We start from the raw sequence: 19,879 nt of genomic DNA, 5'->3' as shown, positions 1-19,879 counted from the left end.
ATGTCGCATTTCGATTTCTCATTCATTCGCCACTGTCAATCTTATTTTTCCATACATAGTTTCATTTCCGCGCGACATCATGTACACTAATGACATGTTGGTATGACGATGAATCCCATTTTGAGTCAATTTGTTTGTTGTTGTTTGTTCATTTTCCATCTGAGAAGATGGCTGGATAGCCCATATTCAGCTATGCTATAAGCTGGTCTTCCATGGGGTCCAGTTGGATGTGAGGCGGGACCACTTCATCGGGTTAAACACCCTGCTCTCTGCGATGAATGAATGAAGCGGGATCTTTTACGTGCATGAGATGTGACTCTCTCTTGATACACGGGACCTCCATTTTATATCATATCCGAAGGACAGAGTGTTTTGCCTCTTGCTAGATTGGACGGTATGATTACACACAACATTGTTCAGTCCAGACTCAGGTTCGAACCCGGGTCGCTTGGGTCGGAGGCAGACGCGCTACCGACTGAGCTAACTCATTCTTACTTCTAACTTCTTTTATTCTTAATTCTAAACAGGGCTTCTTTGATATCGTTTCTTCTATCATAAATCGACATCCAGTGCAAGGGGTTTTCTTGTACTCCACAATAGATGTACGAGGGTATAGCCTAGCCATATTACAACATATTTGGGATGGGAATATTGTACTAGTACTCCTTAAGGAGGAAAATCCAGTCTAATTATAGGATAAGTCTTGTAAGAAAGAGTAAAATCTAACGAGTAGGCCCTACAACAGTGAAGATTGGATCAAAAAGATCAAAATCGGATTGGGTCTAACTTATTGAAGTCATGAAATTGTGAAGTTTCGTAAACTTTTGCAGAACAGATCTCGCACAGTTTATATGAATATAGAAATGAGTGAGCTGATGATGTCATCACCTCACAATTTTAGATTGATTGTGTACAAATAATGACGAATTTTTTGACAATATAATCAGAAAGTCACCGTTTGATTAACAAAAGGTTTAAACAAGTATTATTTTAGTAAAAGCCTATAAGTTTCACTATACCGTTCTCTCCACGATCTAACAATTTTCTCAGATCGGGAAGGATCGGGTAAAACATGAGCCGAGCTGGACACAGTACGAAGTTAGAACAGGTTAAGAACGCTGTATTTACGACTAACACACGTGCATGCACATACACTCTTACTACGATGATCGGGAATGAGACATTGCAATCTCTGCCGCTGCAGTTACGCTTTAAAACGATGTAACTACGCTGTCAGTGCGATGTTGCCGATGTTGTCTGATCTATGCACGCTGCATTTACGCTCTGAACGATCTATATGTTATCACGCTGTTCCCCCGCCCAGAGAGCTAAAAAATTGTCCGATATGCCCCGATGTACCCCAATTCAACTGCCGATCCTCAGTCAGTATAGCATGCAAAATCAAAGAGATACTGTGGACCTTGGAGATGCTCCTCAACTCATGGGTCTTCTGCAGCAATTAATCATTAATCAAAGACGTGCTGATCTTTCTAAAGCTTCTTCTTGATGTCCTTGCTTTTATAGTCCGTCTTCTTCTTGTAGATGATTTCATATTCTTCAAAATTCTACCATGTCCACTTCTTCCTACTCTGTTAGCGTCACGTGCAGTCTCCCTTTCTTCACCTTGTGGGTAGCTGCTTCGCTGCTTTCTTTTCTTCTTTGTCTTCGTCTCTTCTACCTCTTCGAAAATTTGAGCTCCTTCTTCTTCATATTCTGCCTCGACAGGTGCAACGACAACGTCCTCGCCCTCAACAGTTTTGCCTCTCGATCTCTTTGATCTTCTGGTAGACATTTTCCCTGCAAATTTTCCAGAGTATCGGCTGCATCCCTTTTTGAGCGGCGAGAGCGGAAGACATGCGTAGTTGAGTCTGGGAAAGTGTAGGAACAGCGTAGCTCGAGCGGAAACAGCGTAACTAAAGCGGGAATGAAACGTACTGAGAGCGTCGTAGGAACGGACTTGATTCTATGGGAGAGTAGAGAACGTAGTAAGAGGGGCGTGAAAGAGGGAATGTCGTGCTTTGATCAGGGAAGAGCGGCGCAGCAGCGGGACCACGTCGATGTCTAGTTTACTTCCCGTTCTTGTGCCGATGCTACTACTCTCAGCAAAACACGTTGTTACGCTCATTTCGCGGTGTTTACACTGTCACTACGCTCTCCCCGCTTGCCTTACAATTCAAAATATTGTAGGTCAATTTCGAGCGGGGAGATCGGGAATAGATTTTGAACAGATTCAATTTTTTCCCGAATTGAAAGAATGCCCGCTCCAACCCCGTCGTCCAAACGCTGCTGCTACGATGGTCCCGATCCCTGTACGCTTTTGCCGCTCTCCCCCGATCTGCTAGATCGGGATTTATCGGGGTACATATCGTAATAGTGTAACGTGGGCTTAAGTCTCTTCAAAAGCGAGTGAAAACGAACATTCTAAATTAAAATGGCGCAAGTCAGCATACAAAATAGCAATGTATGAGGGGAAAACATGAAGCGGGACACCGTGGTCTGCTTACACGAGGAACCTTCCATTTTGGCATCTCAATACCTATTTTACACTAGTTTTATGTTTCCATAATTATAGGTGGACATTATTATTATCATTTCTTTAGATAAAAACCATGTACACCATTCAAAGAATCACACAGCCCCAATTCTGGGCCAGGAAAAAGATTCACCAAGGTTCCTCGTGTAAGCAGGACACCCATATTCACTCCACATTTTGTTTTTACCAACTCTGACAATGGTAAGTGTTTGATACTATTAAGAATGAGGTGCAATTACTATTGTAATAAGACACGAAAATTAGGTATCAATGTACCCCGACGTAATATTTCGCGGGAACCAAAGCCATATGTGAAACTTCCAATGGGTCATATTTGTTATGTTTGTTGTTTTTATCACCTTATTTTCTCTGGAAATCGTTAAAACTATGTGAGTGCCACCAAAATAACAACGAACAGTTCAACATTAGTGCGTAGATTCGACCCTCATAAGGTAAGGTTCCTCTTTAAAGCGATTTCGGGACATGGGTAACTTAATTGTTGAAATTCACTCATGCAAAAAAGAAAAAAGAAATCTATCATTTTGATGTATGACATTAAGTCTAAAGTATTCAAAATTTGCTTGTCCTATATCATTTATGCGCCATTAAGGTAGATTTTTATCCATTGATAAGCTGCAAAGCCAGCAAACTGGTATTACAGTAAAAATGTCACATAATTTTGCCCATAAAGTCATGATTTTGCACTTTTTGTTGAAAATGTGTACTTTGTTATACATGTAGTAGCACATTTTGTTTGCCTTCAAAAGGGAAGATACTTACCTGAATAACAGTACTCAAAGTAGAATTAATTACTGTAGGGCTTGTACTTTGTAAGCAATGACATGATTAGAAGGAGGCATATTTAACCAGTTTGACTCTTCTTTTTTTTTTTTCCTTTTTTTTTGGGGGGGGGGGGGAGGGGGTGGGATTACCCACATGGCAAGTTTGTTGCGAGAGGATGACATTATCACTTTACTATCAACGTATTTATATCGACTGTTCAAGAAGTGTTTCCTGATAAGAATAACGCGACTATATTTTTTCATCCGATTTTGATCTATTGCTCATTGTTGAGCTGAGAAAATTTTACTCCTTCTTTTCAGACTAACTTTCAACTGCACTGGAATTTCCCTTTAATGATTGTGGACATTCTCTATATTGTTTGACTTTTCCACAGTAGAAAAGATATGGCTCCGGTTGTCAGCTCGTTTGAAGTTGAAAACATTTCTAATGGCGGCTCGGAACCTCGGGTACTGGGATGCGTATATGAAAGGGTTGGCGCAAGAGTTGACACAAATCAGCACAGACACAACACTGTGAAGTGGACTACGTAGGTACACGTATACCTTTCCCTGCAGGACATATACCAAGGCAGTCAAATGAAGAGGAGCAAATGTCAAGATGTATGTCAGGACAATGAGGAAGGTCAGCTTGGCCATACGGTTGCGAGCTCGTATGTGAATGGACGATACCCTGGTCGTCTGAGAAAGGCCCTTGCGCGCGCGGCGTGACTGACGATGGAGTGACCATGCCGTTACCGACTGTGTTACGATCATGATGGTAACAGGGAAGCCAAACCTGATCACGAGTAAGTAGAATATGATCGTTTTACTAGACTGGGTTTCATGAAGGAACCTACAGCTGCTGTTAACCACCGTTAATTCAACAGAATAGAGACAGGCTATAAACGAGAAAACACACACCGTCGATATGTACGAGTAAATTTTGCGAGAGGTGACATAAGATCTGAAATGTAGTGGACTCACCACTGCAATCGTGCGTTCGATCGCTATTCCTACAAGAGTATAAATGGACATGTGGACTGGAACCCACATAAAGTATCGCGCGTATGCAAACTTACAGTAGAGCAAACCAACTGGCGCACGCGGCACCCTGACAGCAAGAGGTAAGGGTAGGATAGAAATGGATGTCAGTAGATCAGAAACTGCCAGTGCTCCAATGAAGATGTCAGTCGAATGTTTATTGACTCCTACTTGCATCCGTAATGCGAGGATAACGAGCAGGTTTCCTAGAATCCCAACTAAGGCACAGCTCATCTCCAGACCATTCACCCACGTCCACTCAAAGAACCATACCCACTGCACCTGGTCGAGCTTTGTTGGATCACCTGGTTGATTTGTCTCATCGCTTTCGGAAGAGGAATTCCATGACAAATTGCTTCTGCGAATTCCTGGAGTTCCTGCACCTTCTAGATCTTTGGTTCGGTCCATCGAGATGACGCGTTTACCAGAAAATGCTTTAAGGGGTGATGCTATGCCTCCGGGGACTATGATGCCAATCGCTACAACCAAAGACCACATGATGGCGAAGACTACGTCAGTCTCTGATATCTCTATAGTGGAAGAAGAAAAATAAACGTTCGAACTCGAATTACGTTTTGAAGTGACACATTTAGATATTTAAGCAGGTAATAAGACAACAAAGATTAAGAATCAATATTCTCGAAATCTTTGAAGGCTTCCGTGGTGGTAGAACGTTGGGTGGTAGAAGGCTTCACGAAACGTCAGCATTAGGTAGGCCCTTTTCAGGGCCACACACCTACTCTAGAAAGAATACGTGGTGCACCGTGAAGCCTTCTACCACCCAATCAAATTCTCAATATGAAGATCGCAAGAAAATTCAATGAAAGTTATGACAAAATTATCTTTTTTTATTTCGGTTAAACGCATGATTCTTGAAATCTGTAGAATTTATATTAGCTATCTCTAATTTTGCTCTTTGCAAATGTTTTACCAAGCATTCAGAAATTCCATCCTGATAGTCTAAAATTTATTGTTCAGGTACTGTGATAAGTCAATGTCATGAATCACGTAAATGAAGAAAAAAAGTCCTCGACAGTATTTGATATCGGTGATATCGAAATAAAACCCTACATACATGGGTCAGAACAATCATAAGCCTGCCATGACTGCAACAGAATGGTAGCAAAGTGCAGTGGAAATTGGAACTTGTGAACTTATGTGCTTTGCTCGGTGATGAAAACGAGGACAAAATAATAGTAAGAAGAAAAAGAAGACTGGTTCGAGTAATGCGTGCTGTATCCGAAGATCAAGAATTCCACCTCATCAAAATATGTTTTGTACTTCAAAGAAACTGTTATCAGATACAGAAGGAAAAGCACTGGAAATGAATATAATGACACTTACGATAAAAGTCTGACAATAGGCTCTCTTCACGAGTCGGGATGATGGCGAGAACGATGCTGAGAGTATGTCGTAGTGTCATTGGATTGCACTTCTCGGAAAATGTCTATTTGTACCCCATCTGGGACAGATAACATTATCGAACCTGTCACTCCCACAGGATTTGAAGCAAAAACCAAACACATCGTTGTAGCAGTAGGGGCTCGACCAGTACAAAAACACCTGCAATGCGCAGGCGCATGGAGCGAGTTGCGCAATGACCTCTCTGCGCAATATCAAATTGCTGGAAATCACTGATCTCTACCAGAGATATCTCATCCTATACCCTTGGTATGGTTTGGAGGATTTTGCTACCCACCCCCCCCCCCCTTTACACTTTTGATTCTTTGAAAAAAGGGAAAAAAATCGAAAAAGAATCCCCCATTAATTTCAATTTTCGACTATTCCGCCCTTAGATTCTTCCCATCTAAGCGGGTACCATTGACCTTTACCCCCTCCCCTGTCCCGTAGCCTCCCCTCCAAACACACTTACACACACACACACACACACACACACAAACAAACTGAAAAACGCTCCGCGGCCCCTGCACGAGAACTGCCCTTGTTGCTTCCCCTGACGCACTCCCACCCCGTCCCCGGCACACACACACACAAATACACATTTACACACACACACACACACACACACACACACATTGACAATCGATCCGCACCCCCTGTGATATTTTCAGGCTAGCAGATAAGTTGAATTAAAGTTTCACAGGATCAATCATTATGACCAACATAATTATTACCTACGTGTCTTCCAGAAAATTCTAGCGACTTCAAACGTCAGTTGCAACATTATTGGTGAACCTGATCATAACAGTCCTTGGCCTCCTATAGTAAACTTGTCTGACAATCTTATACAGGTATAGTTATCAGTAAGTATCCGAGCCTTAAAGCATGAGCAAATTCCACAGCAAAAAGGCAACGATTACTATATAAAAGAAACAACATACAAGATAGGGCACTTGAACTAAAGCACTGGATAAAAACGAGACATATCTGGATGGTTGTACTGACATTGTTGTCACATGAACAGAAGCTGGTTGGCAATCCGTTGCAAAAGAAGCAACTCGACGCAAGAAAAGTTTCTTAATGATTCCTTTGTATGCTGTATTTCTTTCAAAATGTGTTAGATGTCATTTATCATTGCTCCTATGACGTATCCAAATAAAGTGTTTCTTATTGTATGTATAAAGCCATGTTCAACATTTCGTTCCCGAAAAGTTAAAGTAAAAACAGATAAGTAAATATGTGTATATAGGGGGAGGGGATTTACTGGTATCATACAATCATTTACTTCAGTTCTCTTTTTTTATTCCCCCTCAAAAAAAAAAAAAAAAAACACCCAACAACAACCAAGAATCCTTACGGTGAACCCAAGAAAATGCACTATACCAATGAAAAGTATCAGTATTCAATTACTGCCAGACAGCATTTCCATCGAACAGTTACTTTATTTCCTTCGAACAGTTTTATCGATTAGTCCATACTGACTACACTGAGAAGAGTTTGCTGCATGGTCAATTTATTTTTTTCTCATGTGCATGGAATGAAATATCAAAGACAGCGTAGCATCAAGAAATCAATTTGGAATTTTCAGTTTCTTAGGTTTTTTCCTTCGGAAATGTCGCTAATGGATTCCCTATTCAATTCATTACCCTGCACTATCCAAATGAATAATGTTAAAATGCAGGGAGTTAGGAGTTACGGTTAGACGGTTTTCCTTAAGTTCCAGGGTAGCTAACTTCCAGGATAAGCTCTTGTCCCTTGACCCTATAAAGCCCGGGGGGGGGGGGGGCACATTGTGCCCCCTACCATATTTTCGTTTGCTACTCCTACACCCTTCACCCGATTTCAACCAAATGTGGTGACTTTTCCTAAAATCTTATTGCATAGATTTTGATGTATAATTTAGGTATGTCCAATATTAGTGGTTGCCATGGCAACCATAAACTGACAACCATTTTCATCAGATTTTGCATGATTTTCTGTTCCAAGTTCAGTTTACAATAACAATGGATGAAATGGGGGTTTTCTTGGCTGTTATTTGCTGAAGGACCAAAATGTGAAGTAAATATGGTTGTGAATTACCCTGAAATGGTCTTCCTATTATTTCCTTTATCTTTTATATGACATAGGCATCAAATAATAGATATAATAGAAATAATCGAAAATACAGCATTTTCCAAAGACTACCCTTTTATTATCATCTTCACACAAGCTTTGCCGGTAATATCATTTGTTTATCATATTATCAGTCTGCAAACTCAAAATTTCAATATTTTGGAAATATGAAATGTGAATCCAATATATGTACCCATTCCAAGCAATACATAATAGGTTTCATAATTGTTATATTTCTTCATATTGCAATGAATAGCACCCCCACATGTTGACCTTGAGAAATTTCAACCATAACAATAAGTGAAGGCTGACTTGCTTTTCCTTCGTGGTAAATATGAAAATAATTGATATGAAATGAAAACATATACACTGGGGAAAAAGAAATAAACAGAAAAAACATGATTTTAGCGCATTTCCTTTGTATTTCTTTATATTTTGGTAAATAGCACCCTACCCTCGGTGGATTTTTTTTTTTTTTATTTTCGTCATCCGAGGTACTTTATTTTTCCACATAACTTCGCATATTTACAATCACTTTATCTCCAAATATCCAAAAGGCGTTCAACATAATCATTATAACAGGAAAAAAAAAACAATTAAAGGGTATATTAATGATACCAACCCCCAAAAAAAAAAAGCGTATTCTTCTTAATCCGATGTCATCGAATCTTGTTTGGTTGCGCTTCAAACTGATATAAGATCTTTATTCCGCTTTCAAATCTTCTACTAAATGGTGTACTTGGAACAAACATTTGTTTCTTTCATTGCGTTCTCTGATATAATTCCTGTGGACAATAAATTGGGCATAATTCAAAAAAAGGTTTACTAATTTCATCTTTTTGTTACCTATATCATATCCGAGAATAATGACTTTTTCATTGATATCTATTACAAAATCAAAAATATTCGCATTAAACCCGAAACCACTTTCCAATACATTTTTATTTTTATTTTTTTTATTTGCATTTCAGCAAAAAATGAAAAGTGGTTTCTTTACAATAACATATAGTACACAAATTATCATTCAAATTTTCCCATTTTAATAAACAAATTGTCTTTACTGGGCAGTATTCGATGAAAAAGCTTGAAATTAAATTGTTACTCTGTACTCTGTTATCATTAATCTGATGAAACTTATATTGCAAGACATTTTCCAATCAAAATCACAGGGTAAATTCAAATAACCTTGCCAGAGGTATAAACATGAAGGTTCTTGTCTTTTCGTATGCAAAAATATCACCTGTTGTAAAATTTATAACGTGTTGACAACTCAATAGCATCAAATTCTACTGTGTGCAGCAGTACAGGAGTCTGTATGTTATTACGTAACTTGTCCAACCAAAACCTGGGGAATGCTTTTTTTTTTTTTAACTTAGACAATTCAAATGAGGCGAACAGCTGCCTGTCTCGGAAGGTTTCATTTATGGATGTAACGTCTTTCCACTTTCCATCTTCTATAATCTGTTTCGCTGTGATAACATTTTCCTTTATACAACTCTGGAAACATAACATTTCATTTTCATATCTAATATGACTGTTATTCTTTATATCATTAACGTTAAAAATGTCTTTGTACTTTAACTCAGACCATGAACAGAAAAGGTCAATGTAAAACTCAGGTATTTTTCTCCTTTTGCATATTCTTAATATATCATTTTTCTTGCAATTAAATTTCCAACACAAAGGCATTCCGCCAAATTTCTTGGTCCAATATTGAAACAAAATCTTCCATGACATTTGTTCCCCAGAAAAATACTTCTTAATCCATGATATATGGAGAGATAAACATTTTGAAAGCAAATCGACCATTTTAAGTCCTCCTCCTGTTTCTGGGTTGCAGCATACGGTGCGTTTTACCTTTTCCCGTTTAGAATTCCACAAAAAAGAATACAATAATCTATTTACTGACCTAATTATTTTTAAGGGCGCAGGTACTGCTGTAGCTGTGTATACTAACTGAGATTTAACTAATTGTTTGATACTGAGTAATGGTCACCTTTCCATACAATGTCAAATTTCTCATTCTCCATAAATCTAGTGCATTCATTATTTTCCCAATTTTGCCTTCCCAGTTAAGGTTTTCAACTTCTTTATAACATTTCCCAATATATATACCGAGACATTTTATGGCGTCTTCTGTGAGATTTAATTCTCCAATAGTTTGAATATCTGAATTCAGTCTCATAAACTGAGATTTTGACCAATTAATTTTTGGGCCAGCATTTTCACCAAAAAATTATACTTCTTTCATTACTTCTGTAAAGGAATCAACAGAATCAACTAAAATTGTAGTATCGTCACCAAATTGAATAATTCGAATATCTTTATACTCATTTTCTGATTCGATATTAGGTACTGACATGCCTTTTATTTTAACATTCTGCTTTATTTTTGCTGCTAAAGTTTCTGCAACAATGATAAACAAAAGAGCTGATAACGGACATCCTTACCGCACACCTCTTTTAATGAAAAAAATTCTTCAGATATCCAACCATAATTCATTACTCTACCATTAGCATTACTGTACAACGTTTTGATCCATCTAATGAAAAGGATGACCTCGAGAAATTTCAATGAGAAATTTCAAATGTTGGGTCCTGTAGAGTATGAGATGCTCTACCCACGTGCCAAATATGACGATCATACATCATATAATAAAGAAGTTATATAGGGGACACAATGTGCCCCCCCTGGGCCTGGAAGGGGTCAAAATAGCTTGGGCTTTATAGGGTTAAAGCGATAGTATAGTTTGGTTGCGATATTGATTCTGATTTTAAGTGTTTTTTTTCAGATAATTGAGAACCGTTAATTTAGAATTGAAAAGAGAATACAATTTTAAGAGAAATTAAACGTTAATTTGATAACGATTGATTTTCATATGACAGAGATATTAAAAAAGTCATCGTAATCAGAAATGGGACCTACCCTTTCTTATGGCCTCTTTGGTTTTGGATATGTCAGCCATTTCAAAGCAGATTTTCATAAAATATAACTTTTAATTCTTTTTCGAGTTGTATACTTTCAATCTAATAATTTCAATATACAATTTCACATGAATAGTTTCTAATCATTTGCCAGAAAGTGAAAACCTGAATCACATCCTGACGAAAACTGTACCATCACCTTCTGAATGTAACTAATACCAACATTGAATGCCGAAGATAAACCAAGCCATTGCAGAAATATCCCATTTATCTCCTTACCAACGAATTTCAGCTCAGCTGTTACAATGACATGCACAAACGCGGGTTTGAAATTGACGGGCGTAAAAATTCTCTCCTTGAGTACAGGATGCTCATTAGTATATGATACTTTAAACGACTTTGAAGTATAAATTTATTAATGCTTCATAACTTTGTTCATATCATTTTTAGTTAAAGTAAAATCCTTTCATTATCACTGGAGCAAATGGTTGTAGTGACAAGATTGACAGCAGTATAGGCAAAATCATTCCTTAAGGCAGGGAGGTAAATATAACGAAGCCTTGGTGCGGAAACTAATGTTAAGGCAGTTCTTTATTGAAATAGAGCATGACATTGTATACAGCCCCCACTTTGTTATCGAGACATTTATTGTCATCAAAAGTTGTTGAGATTTTGACACACCAGTGCATTGTTGGTTGCTCCGAAGATTGGTTGGTTTAATCCGAAAACTAAATAAGGTTCTTTATCACAATTGTTCGTTATACAAAAAAAAAGAAAAAATGAAGGAAAAGAAAAACAAATAAGGTTGGTTATTACGAAGGTTGGTTATACTTTGTAGCCTGGGTGCCAAAGCCAGGATTTTGGGCCTGACCTCACTTTGCCGTCCGCAAAGTTTTTTAAATGGTTTAACCCTATTTTAAGGGTGCTTGAATATCTTAAAATCTTCAACAATCCAAAAGTTGCATCATTCACATTTGGATACAGTACCCTCGAAATAAAGCAAAATGTCATTTGTTGATTCAATTTTCCACCATTTGTAAGGATATATATCGGAAGATTTGTTGCTTTGATTTTTGCCTGTATTCTGCGGAAAAGAAGAACGGTGCATGTCCATGCAAGTATATCAGGCTAATTCGTTCCGTTGTTCAAGCGGGAGTCAGCCGGGAGGCTGCGTCGTCTTAGCGTTGACATCTTAGATCTGAAGCTTTTTGTAATAATTATTTATCATTGTCATCAAAGAGGGACAAAAATATCAAAATAGACAAATTGCCTCATACCTTTGGTATAAATCAAACTTGTCAAAGTTCAGTTGCTCGTAATAATGAGCAGCATAATCCCTGTACACCTGTAGGATTAGTCCAATCAAAAACTCTCAGTTATTTTTTAGTCACTTGTTTTTGGATTAAATGTCAATGATAATTGATTTCTATTGTGAAAACATTATCGTACTGAATCTCATTACATCCAAATATGGAAAAGTTTTGCCCGCATTTCTGTAACTTTTGGTCAGCGCTTTGAAGAAAAGATTTTTAACTGGATGTTCCTCATCGACTATTTCTGATGATTGGTTGCATGGTACATCCAGTCACTCATGCATTTCGATTTTCCTGAGGCACCCATTCTAAATTGCCAAACTTTATTTGCCCACACCTTCATTTTTACACAACTATACTAAATGACATGTAGGTATATCATTAAGCCTAATCTTTATTCCATTCTAAACAGGACAAGTATAATACGATTCCTATCACGCTGGCAGTAATCGACTTCCAGTAGAGGTTTTTTTCTTGAACTTCTTCACCACAATTAATTACAAGGACATAGCCTGTATAATAGTCATATCATAACATTAATATTAGGAGTGGGGATACTTGCACACATTAATGATTGTGGGCATTCTGTGTATTTTAAGACCTTTCCACAGTAGAAAAGAATTCTCTTCGGTTGTCAGTTCGTTTGCAGTTGAAAACATTTGCAATAGCAGCCCGGAACCTTGGGTACTGGGATGCGTATATGAAAGGGTTGGCGCAAGAGTTGACACAAATCAGCACAGATACAGCGCTGTGAAGTGGGTTACGTAGGTACAAGTGCTCCTTTCCCTGCTGGACATATACCAACACAAAGGCAGTTAAGTGAAAAGGAGCAAATGTCAGGATGTACGTTAAGACGATGAGGAGGGTCAGCTTGGTCAAACGGTTGCGAGCTCGTATGTGAGTGGACGATACCGAGGAGGCCTGAGAAAGATCCTTGCGTGCGCGGCGTGATTGACGATGGAGTGACCAGGCCGTTACCGTCTGCGTTACGATCATGATGGTAACAGGGAAGCCAAACCTAATCATGAATAAGTAGAACATGATTGTTTTACTGGACTGGGCTTCAAGTAGGAGCTTACAGGTGTTGTTGACCACCGCCACTTTAATCGAATAGAGACAGGATGTAAATCAGAGAACACACACCGCCGATATGTATGAATAAATTTTGCGAGTGGTGACGTAAGATCGGAAATGGAGTGGAGTCACCACTGCAATCGTGCGTTCGATTGCTATTCCCACAAGATTATAAATGGACATGTGGATTGCGACCCACATTAAGTAACGCGTGTATACAAACTTACAGTATAGCGAACCAACTGAAGTACGCGGCACCCTGACAGCAAGAGGTAAGGGTAGGATAGAAATGGATGTCAGTAGATCAGAAACTGCCAGTGCTCCGATGAAGATGTCGGTCGAATGTTTATTAAGTCCTACTTGCATCCGTAATGCGAGGATAACGAGCAGGTTTCCTAGTATCCCAGCAAAGGCGCAGCTCATCTCTAGACCATTCACCCACGTCCACTCAAAGAACCATACCCACTGCAATTTGTCGAGCTTTGGTGGATCACCGGATTGACTTGTCTCGTCTTTTTCGGTAGAGGAATTCCATGACAAATTGCTTCTGTTAATTCTTGGAGTTCCTGCACCTTCTATGTCTATGGTTGTGTCCTCCGAGATGGCGGTTTTACCAGAAAATGCGTCACTAGGAGATGCTGGGTCTCCGCGGACTATGATACCAATTGCTACAACCAAAAACCACATGATGGCGAAGCGTGCGTCAGTCTCCGATATCTCTATAGTGGAGTATCCGACTCGGAAGAAAGATAAGCGATCGAACTCGAATTACGTTTTGAAGTGACATAGGATATCTACGCAGGTAATTAGACAACAAAGATTAAGAATCAAAATTGTAATTATGAAGATTACTATAGAATTTTATGAAAGTGATGACGAAATTATCTTTTCTATTTCGGTAAAATGCATAATTCTTGAAATCTGTAGAATTCATATTAACATTATTCATATTATCTCTTATTTTGCTGTTTGGATTTACCATGCATTCAGAAAGTCCATCCTGATAGTCTAAAATTGATGTAGTTTCAATGGCGCACACATTCATTTATTGTTCAGGTACTGTGAAAAGTCAATCATGTCAATAGCATGAATCACGTAACTAAGGAAAAAAAAGTCCTCAACTGCATTTAATATCGAAATCAAACCCTACATACAAGAGACAGAACAATCATAAGCCTGCCATGACTGCAACATATGTAGCACAATGCAGTGGAAATTGGAACTTGTAAACTTATATGCTTTGCTCGGTGATAAAAGCGAGGACAAAATAAGAAGAAGAAGAAAAAGAAGACTGGTTCGAGTAAAGCGTGCTGTAACCGAAAACCGACAATTCCACCTCATCAAAATAATAAATGTTTGTACTTCAAAAAAAATGTTATCAGATAGAGAAGGAACAGCTGGAAGTGAATGGCACTTACGATAAAAGTCTGTCTTTAGCCTTTCTTCGCGAATCGGGATTATGGCGAAAGCGATGCTGACAGTGTCTCGTAGTCTCATTCGATCGGACTTCTCGAAAGATGTCTATTTGTACCCCATCTCAGACAGATAACATTGTCGACCCTACTCCAACACGATTCGAAGCAAAAACTGTACACGTTGTTGCCGTAGTTCGAGTACCATCAATAGAAATACACCTGAAATACGCAGGCGCATTGGAGCGACTTGCGCAATGACCTCTCTGCGCAGATTAAATTGCTAGTAATCAAGTATCTCTACCAGAGATATCTCATCCTACATTCTTGGTGTGGTTTGGTGTGTAATAATATGAACCCCACTGAATTACAATTTCCCACTATTCCGCCCTAAGGTTCTCCGCGTCTAATTTGGGTACCATTGATCTTTACCCTCCTCTTTCACCGTCCCATAGCCCACCCCTAATTGAAAAACGTTCCGAGGCTCCTAGCTGCACGAGAACTGCCCATGCTTCCATTGATCCACCCCCGCTCGTCCCAAAAGGATCCCCCCAAACACACATACGACCTACATACTTACACATACACTGACAATCGTTCCGCACCCCTGTGATATTTACAGGCTTGCAGATAAGTTGAATAAAGTTGCAATGGATCAGAAATTATGATCTACATAATTATTACCTACGTGCCTTCCAGAACCTTCTAACGACTGCAAACATCAGTTACAGCATTATTGGTGAACCTGATCATAATTAGTCTTTGGCCTCTTATAGGGCCTAATAAACTGGTCTGACTATCTTATACAGGTATAGTTCTCAGTAAAGGCCTTGTCACACCTTCCCGGGTAAGTTAAGAGTTAAGACTGGTTGCGAGTACGGATTTTCCAGCACGCACGAAAATTGTTTCGCGAACAAGGACGTTGGCGAGTTCCGTACTTGGATCTTACCTGCTAGACGCGTGCTACTTACCCGCTACTTGCGTGTATTCCGTGTATACCGATCCATTTTCAGCTACGAGCGACACACGGGGGCTGCGAAGTACCCTCGTATGAGTTGCCTGCGAAGTGCTGCCGCTAAGGGCCTCCTACTGGTGTTCTACGTGTACCTCTGCGGGCAAAACCCTGCGACTCACCTGAAACTAGTTTTGAACATTCTCACGGCCTTGTCACACCTGAATTGTTTGAGGAAGCATTGCGGGTTTGTTTGCGGGGAAAAACAAAATTGCTACTCGGACATCCCAGCAGTTGGCCCGCACCTGACAGTATATAGCGCGTATCTCGCCCGTAGTTGCCTGGAGGTGCGCGCGCAAGTCCGATTTTAATACCCGAAGCCAAATTTTGAGTATGACCAAAAGTCGCGGGGATTGCCCGCAGAGGTCCACGCAGAACACCAGTAGGAGGCCCGTAGCTGCCGAAAGTCACAGGCAGTTGACCCGCTTGAAGTACGTAAGTTGCCCATGGATCTATGCTTTTGCACTGAAAGCGCGTGTCATCTGCATGACATTCTGTGGGACATCTGCCAAATCAAATTCCTTTAGAGGAATTCCTTCACCGAGTTGTCAGCCCTCACTCGCCACCCAAGAGCCTACACGCAGGTCAAACGGAATGGACGTAAGTCGAACGTAAGTAGCAAGGGTCCAGCGGGTAAGACGCATGCGAAACTCGCCCAAATCCTTGTCCGCCTACAAAGACTGTCCTGCGTGCTGGAAAAAATTCCTACACGCGTCAAGACCGCGCATCTTGCCCGGAAAGGTGTGACAGGGTCAAAACTTGGCTGCGGGTAAAGAGGACTTGCGTGCGCAACTCCGGGCAACTACGGGTGAGATACGTGCTAGGTACTGTCATGTGCGGGTCATCTGCGGGACCTCCAGATAGCAAAAATTGTTCTTCGCAAGTCGCATGCAATCAAGACTTGTCCGGAAAGTATACTCGGGACTCGTCATCAACGTGAGTAAATTCCATTGCAAAAATTAAACGATTGCTTAAAAGAAACAAACAATCATAGGACAAGGCATTTGAACTAAAGCAGTGACACTGGGTAAAAACGAGACATATCTGGATGGTCGTAACGTTAACGTACTAACATTCTTGTAACATGAGCCGATATTGTACAGGTGACTTACAGTCAGTTGCAAAAGAAACAACTCGACGTAATAACAGTTTCGTAATGATTCCTTTGTATAATTATTATGCTGTATTTCTTTCAAATATCTGAAATATTAATCTTATTCATTCTTCTAACGTATCCAGATAAATTGATTCTTAGTGCGTATGTAAAGCCTTGTCCTACACCATCGTTCCCGAAAAGTTAAAATAAAGTAAAAACAAGTACATGAGTGGGGGCAGGTGGGGAGGGGGAGGGTAGCATCACGATCATTTATTGTGTTTTTTATGGGCCCTCAAAACGACAACTATCAAGAATTCTTACGGTCAAGCCAGGATAAAAAGTATCAGATATTATTCACTTGCTGTATTTCCGTCGAACAGTTACTTCATTTCCTTCGAGCAGTTTTATCGATCAGTCCATACTGACTACACTGAAAAGAGTTCGCTGCATGGTTAATTTTTTTTTCTCATGTGCATGGAATGAAAATTCAAAAGACAGTGTAGCATCAAGAAATCAATCTTGAATTATCAGTTTCTTAGGTCTTTTCCTTCGGAAATGTCGCTAATGGATTCCCTATTCAATTCATTACCCTGCACTATCCATATGAAGGATTTTGAAAAGCAGGGAGGTAGGAGTTACGTTTACACGGTGTTCCTGGAGTTCAAGGGTAGCTACCTTCCAGGATAAGCTCTGGCCCCTTAAAGGGATAGTATAGTTTGATTGCGATATTGATTCAGATTTGAGCTTTTTTCGAGATAATTTGGAACCGTTGATTTAAATCTTTAGAGAGAATACAATTCTAAGAGGAATTAAACGTTAGTTTGATAAAGATCGGTTTTGAAATGACAGATATATATAAAAAAAAGTCATCATAATAAGAAATGGGAACCACCCTTTTCTTATGGCCTCTTTGGTTTCAGATATGTCAGCCATTTCAAAGCCGATTTTCATAAAATAAACTTTTAATTCTTTTTCGAATTGTATACTTTCATTATAATAATTTCAATATACAACTTCAGTTTCTAAATTATCTGACAGAAAGTGAAAACCTGAATCCCATCCTGACGAAAACTGTACCATCACCGTCTCAACGTAACTAATACCAACATTGAATGTCAAAGATAAACCACGCCATTGCAGAAATATCCCCTTTATCTTCTGACCAACGAATTTCAGCTCAGCTGTTACAATGACATGCACAAACACGGGCCTGAAATTGACGGGCGTAAAAATTCTTTCCTTGAATACAGGATGCTCATGAGTATGATACTTTAAACTACTTTTAAGTATATAATAACTAATGCTTCATAATTATGTTCATATCATTTTGAGTTAAAGGAAAATCATTTCATTTCCCCTGGAGCAAATGGTAGTAGTGATAAGATTGACAACAGCAGGCAAAATCATTCCTTTAGGTAGATATAACGTGGGTGCCTTTATTGAAATAGAACATGACATAATATGCAGCCCCCCTCCCCCCCACTTTGTTAGCGAGCCGTTTATTGTCATCAAAAGTTGTTGAAATTTTGACATACTTGACATGTTCCTCTCGCACAGATATGTTGCACACATTTTCTTTGCAGTTTCAGCAAAGTTTAAACTGTGTATACAACCTGCACATAATGATGTTAAGAATATGTAGGGTACTTATTTCAATACATGGAATGACTAACGAAAAACCACCCCAAATCGATGCATCTGTAACTTGCATTAGTACATATTAATAAATATGAGAGTGTTGTTTCTCGATATTTTCGTATTCACGAAAGAGCATTTCATTTTTTTTTCTTCAAAATTTCTCTCGCTTTATTTATTCTGGAATGTAGCGTAATGATAATGATAATGAATAACATTTATATAGCGCTTAATACTGATGTTTCTAAGCGCATTGATCCGGAAAAAAGAAGAAGAAGTATGACATTAAAATAAAATACAGCATTATGTAAATAAAATTATACGTATTATGATATAACATGCAGCAGCAAAACAACATAATTAAAGTTGAGTAAACAGATAAGTTTTCAACGATGACTTGAACTTATCAACGCTATCAGCATTACGAATATGGAGAGGAAGTTTTATTCCAGAGAGACGGGGAAATAACAGAAAAAGCCCTATCACCATATCGGGTGCAGGTGCGGGGACCATGTGATAGTTGGAGAGTGGAGGAAGAACGAAGAGAACGGGTTGAAGTGGAGGAGCGGAAAGAAATTAAGTCTTTGAGGTAAGATGGAGCAAGATTATTACATATCTTGTAAACGATAAGGAGGATTTTGAAGGTGATACGTTGATGTATGGGGAGCCAGTGGAGGGATTGGAGAACAGGAGTAATGTGGTCAGATCTTTTTGTAAGGGTTACAAGCCTAGCAGCTGTGTTTTGACTTCTTTGAAGTGGTGCAATACTAGAAGCAGGGAGACCAACAAGAAGGGAATTGCAGTAGTCAAGGTGGGAAGAAACAAATGCGTGAATGAGACGTTCAGTGGAAGACTGATCCAATAACTTACGGATTTTACCTATTTTACAGATACCCCAAGCAGCAGAACGACATGAGTTCTTAATGTGTTGTTGAAAATTCAGGTGCTTATCTACAATAACTCCGAGATCTCTGACGAACTGAGAAGTGGGTATAGTACTGTCTTCGAGGGAAAATTCTGTGAGAGAACCACCTCGCCTAAACTGAGAATGAACATATAAAAATTCTGATTTAACACAATTCAGTGCGCATTCATAGACCTAACTTTGAATACTGTCAAATGATCACAATTTCTTGATAAGTTCATTAGTGCTATAATTGTTAGTCATATGATTATATATGGAGCAAGGAAATATCAGCAGAAATATTTCAATAGAGATGTAAACACGTTCACGAGTCTATTTGTCGATGTGGTAGTGCTTGCCAAAAAAAAAAGGTGCTTATTCTGATGTGATTCGACCACAGATTTCACCTTTTTTGTTTTATTAACTTTCGATTACGGCTATCCTTTTCACGAAAACCCATCTAGTTTTGAAGGTACATGTAGTCTGATATGCAGCCATAATTTACAATACTTCCACATTGGATTATTCTTTACGTTGACTATGCTAATACTTCAGGCAGGTATCCTACATCGTACTTCATAATGCTGTAAGTCAAATCACTCTACATAATCGTAGGGAGAAGTAAGCTGATTTCATTTTG

Source organism: Diadema setosum, chromosome 20, assembly GCF_964275005.1.
Source record: "Diadema setosum chromosome 20, eeDiaSeto1, whole genome shotgun sequence".
NCBI lineage: Eukaryota > Metazoa > Echinodermata > Echinoidea > Diadematoida > Diadematidae > Diadema > Diadema setosum.
The sequence above is the reverse complement of the archived record's forward strand: the minus strand, read 5'-3'. Positions refer to the sequence as shown.